The sequence below is a fragment of the Bidens hawaiensis genome, unplaced genomic scaffold (genome assembly GCF_021521415.1).
Source record: "Bidens hawaiensis isolate Kalapana, Puna unplaced genomic scaffold, B.hawaiensis_p1.1 tig00027061_1, whole genome shotgun sequence".
Lineage (NCBI taxonomy): Eukaryota > Viridiplantae > Streptophyta > Magnoliopsida > Asterales > Asteraceae > Bidens > Bidens hawaiensis.
Window position 1 is genome coordinate 69,169 of NW_027494359.1, and position 6,288 is coordinate 75,456.

Consider the following 6,288-nt stretch of genomic DNA (forward strand, 5'->3'; position numbering starts at 1 on the left):
ATACGAATAAACAAAACACGTTATATTATAACCAAACACGTGATATAATCACTGAATACACATTTCTCGACTCACACACGTCTGTATACGATAACTTGAACAACTCGATGAACAACATTAAACAAACCGTAACCTAGGAATATATATACACGACAACTTCGCCTGGCATGTTCAGGCGAAGTTGTCCATAACTTCGCTTGACTAACAAGTTCGCCTAAACAGCGAACTTGTTAGTAACTTCGCTTAAACATATAAAACATAATTAATCATTACAGACTCAATTACAGACACTAGACTATGAACTACTGACATTTATGCACCAACAGGGTTCAACCTCGAAACCACCGATGTTGGTTCGAGGCCAATACAACATATGGACTTAAAGAATTCTTCATCATCTATGCAACCAAAACACTGGTTGTTGGAGGTTAGTTTTTCATTGGCCTCATTCCCCTTAATAGTTTATCATTTAGTTGTAACAAGACAGTCAAGAAGGATCCAAAGGATTATTTTGATCAAGATCTACAGAAATTAGAATTTGATACCAAAGCTCATGCAACGCTTGCCATAGCAATTCCAAATGAAATTTATGGTTGATTGATTCATTGCAAGTTTACAAAGGAATTGTGGTATGCACTGACAAAACAATTTGATGGAACTCCACAAGTCCTTGATAACATGATAAATTATTACACAATAGTGTAAGGCCCCGAACCCGGGCACCTTACCGAATGTTGGATTTACACTTGAACATAGCTTATACATCAGAGTTCACAAAAACTTTCGCGAAATAAATCAACATTTATATAAAAATTTCTTTCTAAATATCTATTTGGATGTCAACACCATGTGGATATCCCTTCATGCACTCCAAGTGTAACAATCCGAATTTTTCTTTGATTGTTGTGTTAGCCATTACCCGACCCGATTCTATGATCGGGTAATTTAATCCATAAAACGTCGCATTTATCAAGTTATTATTGTTTTATTATTATTTTTTATTATATTTAATTAATTATCAAAAATAACTTTGAGTTATATGTCAAATTCACCCTAAACTATAGTTTAACCCCTTATTGTATCCACGCAAGAACTTGAGGGACCATATTGTACATCTATTATATTATATTATATTATATTATATTATATTATATTATATTATATTATATTATATTATATTATATTATATTATATTATATTATATTATAATATAATTATTATATATAACCCGTTTGACCCAAACCCAAACCCAAAACCATATCCAGACCCAAACCCGTAATCCAGCTCCTAACCCCTAACCCATTTGATTTCTTGTAGCTTAATTCTCATGTTATACTTGGAATTGATTATATCTAATCGTTCACCATGCCTAATCGACCATAATTGATGTTGTAATTAAACCAAATTATCAAAAACGATTTCGTTTACAATAATAAGCAAACTATCATTATCAAATTGGTCACCATTTTATACTTGGAATTGATCATATCTAATCGTTCAACATGCCTAATCGACCATCATCGATGTTTTAATTAAACCAAATGATCAAAAATGATTTCATTTACAATAATAAGCAAACTGTCATTATCAAATTCGTATTATACCGTTTAGGAATCATAACAACTCAATTAAACCCGTATGCATCATCTCTATGACCTTACAAACCTAAACCCTATAGTTAATTGCATTTCAAATACCTGCCACTATCATTCTCAGTCCACGTCTCTTCCGTTTATAGTTTAAGCAGGTAAGCAATCAATTGATCATCGTTGTAGGTAACTGATATATGTATCCTGTTTGTCTTTACACAATTTACAATAACCCCATGATCATCGGCTAAACATCAAACGAGCTGGCCGATTGTATTTTCTAGGGTTTATATATTATTTGGAGATTTGATCTGTGTATATTTAAATAATTGTTATCATCTAACCCTTGAGTTAGCCACCAGCCCAGTGGCTAGTGCATATTGGTTAAGACTTGTGGACGGCTGGGGGGGGGGGGGTTTCGAGTCCCCCAGTCCGTTTTTATGGGAATTTTATTATTTTTTACTTTAATTATGTTTTAATTAATAAAATGCATAATAATTAATATAAAAAGGATAACTATGTAATTTTTCACGTAACCGGCTCGTTTAGTTTTTCGTTTTCCGTACTTTTTATTAAAAACTAAACATATGTAAATGGTTAGTTGGGTGTAAAATCCAAGGAACCCATTGGAACTCCTACTATCCATTTTTAGTCTTCTTTAAATATTATGTTTTTGTTGGAGATTATTCATACGCGGTGGTTCACGGGATGCTCCAACTACTCATATTTTTATCTCGTTAGTTCGTTATTTAGTTGGTACAATTAAAATGCCGTGTAACGCATGGGTTGTCCAACTCTTTTGCATTGATAATTCGTTATTTAGTCGATACAGTTAAAATGCCATGTAACGCTCATCGGTCGTCCAATTCATTTATTTTGATAACTCGTTATTTAGTTGGTACATTTAAAATGCCAAGGAACGCTTATAGGTCGTCCAACTCCGTTACTTTTATTCGTTATTTCGTTGGGCCATTTATACTACCATGGAAAGCTCATGGGAGGCCAACACACAAAATGAGTTTCGTTAGTTGATTGTAAAGTTAACTTAATCAAATAAATTTTAACTTTTAAACAAACCTCATCTAGTTAGATCACATTGATCGCATTATTTACGACACCTCATAAATATTTACATAACTTACCCTTTATCTTACAATCATTTACCTTTGTTACTCGTAGAATGTCTTCTCTAAGAAACCACCGTCGTCATCAACGCTCATCTAGTACTTCTCAAGACTGTCGTCTAGCTTCTAGGATCACCAAAGAGTTTGTTGCTGCTATGTCTACTATCATGACTCAGATTCAGAGCCTCAAACCGAATGGTTCTGCTACATCTGCTTCTCTGAACAACTTTGACTTTAAGAACTTTTTGAGTACTAAACCTACCTCGTTTCATGGAGAGGAAAATGCCACTAAACTCCTGCAATGGTTCGAGAATATGGAGAACGTGTTTATCCATTGCGGATGTCCGAAAACCAAACGAACTAAGTTCACCTTGAGCATTTTCAAGGATCGAGCTATCACTTGGTGAATGCTTTCAAAGCTAACCAAGGAACTAAGTTGCATGTGGCCATGCCTTGGGAGGAACTCAAGGAGGCCATGAAGAAAGAGTTTGGCCTGAACATGAACTACAAACGCTTGAGGCTGAGTTTTGGGAGCTCAAGCAAATTGGTGGGGATAACATTACCCAACCATTTTCGTGAACTTAGCCGCATTGAACCTCATCTTGTAACCCCCGAGACTCGTGGAATTCATAAATACATTCGCGGTTTACCGACTGTTTTCCGTGATGCGGTGGTGAGTCGTGACCCTTTAACCATTGGTGAGGCTATGGACCTAGCTGCTTCCCTCACCGACGATCATGTTAGGGATGGAACCTTGTCGCGAAAGGATTCCAAGCCCACCCCCGACTAGAACAAATCCACTGATGCTAAAGCCGAACCCAAACCTTCTTACAACACCAAAAATAACCGCTACAACAAAAACAAAAACAACAACAACAACAAGCATAAAGCCAATCACCATAACTATGCTATTAACCAACCCAATCACCAACCCCAACAAAACCAAAATGCCCCTAACGAAAGAGCCTACACCGGACCTCACCCACTATGTGCTAAATGTAACCGTCATCACCCTGCTCAATCCCCTTGCCGACTGTGCACCCAATGCAATCGCTACGGTCACCTTGATAACATTTTTCGTGCACCGCCTGATTCGCAAGTCGTTCAACAATGGTTTGCTACTACCAGGTGTTCCTACTACCCGTGCTTACTACCATTGTGGAGACCCTAACCATCTCGGCAACATATATCCATTTCTTGCCCACGGTCATCAAGCCCATGTGATGTCTGCACGTACTATGCCACCCATGCACCACAAGCCCAAGTATACCCCGCACCTTACTACACTTCCAAAGATTATGAAGTTCAAACCTATGCTCCTCAAGTGCCTCAACTCATGGCTCATCCATCTTCATAAACTAAAGCCCCTGCAATTCAAGCTTTTCCATTGAACCAAGTTTCTCAAAAACCCCAAGGTTCTCATGGCCGTGCTTTTCTGGTTAATGTGAATCAAGCTCAAAGCTCTAGACACGTGGTGAATGGTATGTTTCTCGTTGATAATAATTTTGATTCAGTGTTATTTGATACGGGTGCTGACAAGAGTTTTATTTATTTGGATTTGCGTATATTATTGATAAGCCTCGGGATAAGTTATCAAAGCTATTTTCCGTAGAAGTAGCCGATACGAATTCTATTATTATTGATTCGGTAATTCGAAATTGTGTCATAACTCTTAACACAGTCAAGTTCCGTATCGACTTCATTCCTATGTAAATGGGTAGTTTCGACGTGATTGTTGCAATGGATTTGCTCACCCTAAATCGTGTTGAAGTCATATGTTTTGAGAAATTTCTTCGTATACCTCTCAAAAATGGTCATGTACTTAATGTTTTCGGTGATACGCCTACATCTAAAGCTTAACCTCATGTCATGTTTTCAAGCTCAACGTTATTTGCGTAAGAAGTATGTTGCGCTCATAGCTCTAGTGGTAGAGAAAGATCATAAAGAAAAGATGATATCCGATATCTCGATTTTACGCGATTTTTCCGATGTCTTTCTCTACGACGTCTCTGGACTTCCTCCTATTCGCCAAGTCGGACTTCGTATTGATCTTGTACCCAGAGCTACCGTCTTGCACCGTCCGAAATGCTAGAACTTTTGAGACAACTACAAGAACTATCTGACAAGGGTTTTATTCGCCCGAGTTCTTCCCCATGGGGCGCACCCATTTTGTTTGTCATGAAGAAAGATGGTTCGTTCCACATGTGTATCAATTACTGTGAATTCAACAAACTTACCACCAAGATCCATTATACGCTTCCTCACATCAACGATCTTTTAGATCAAATTCAAGGAGCCGCATGCTTCTCGAAGATCGATCTTCGTTCGGGTTATCATCAACTTCACATTAATGAAGATTACATCCCCAAGACCGTTTATCGTACTCGACATGGGCATTACTATTTGCGTGTTATGCCTTTTGGTCTAACCAATGCACTCGCGGTTTTCATGGATCTTATTAACCTTGTGTGTAAAACCTAATTGGATAAGTTTGTAATTGTTATCATCGATGATATCTTGATCTTTTCAAAATCTGAGAACGAACACAAAGAACATCTTCATTCCATTCTTGACCTCCATCGGAAGGAACAATTGCACACCAAGTTTTCTAAGTGCGATTTTTGGCTTAAGGAATTCCGGTTCTTGGGCCATATTGTCAACGACAAAGTGTTCATGTCGATCCCACAAAGATTGAAGCCGTAAAAAATTGGAAACAACCGACTTCTCGCACCGTATTTCGATCTTTTCTTGGTTTGACGGGATATTACGGTCGTTTCATTCTGAACTTTTCTAATATTGCATTGCCCCTCGCCGCTTTAACACACAAGGGTAAACCCTATGTGTGAGGGTCAAAGAAAGAAGAGGCCTTTCAAACCCTTAAGAACATGCTTTGAAATGCTCCTATTCTTGCTCTTCCCGGAGTTAATGAAGATTTCTTCATTTTCTGTGACGCCTCTAACCAAGGTATCGGTTGTGTCCTCATGCAACGAGGCAAGCTTATTGCATACACTTCGAGACAACTCAAGGTACACATGAAAAATTATACGAAACATGATCTCGAACTTGGTGCTGTCATATTTGCCTTGAAAATTTGGAGACACTATTTATATGGTACGAAATGTGTGGTGTTTACCGATCATAAGAGTCTCCAACATATCTTCTATCAATAGGAACTCAATATGAGACAACATCAATGTGTCGAGTTGCTTAGCGACTACGAATGCGAGATTCTTTATCATCCTGGAGAATGTTGTGGCCGACGCTTTCAGTCGTAAGAAGCAAGTCAAATCCGTTCATGTAGAGAAGATTGTTTGTCATCATGGAACTCTGTTAACCATTATTTTTTATAGGGATGGTTGTTTTACTTCTCACTTTTGGAAATCTCTTCAATCAGCTTTGGGAACTCGTTTGGATCTCAGTGTTGCCTATCATCCGCAATCTGATGGTCAGTCCGAGCGTACAATTCAAACTCTAGCAAACATGCTCCGCCCCTGTGTCCTCGATTTTGGGGGCAATTGGGATACTCATTTACCTCTCATCGAGTTCTTGTATAACAACAGTTTTTATTCTAGAAT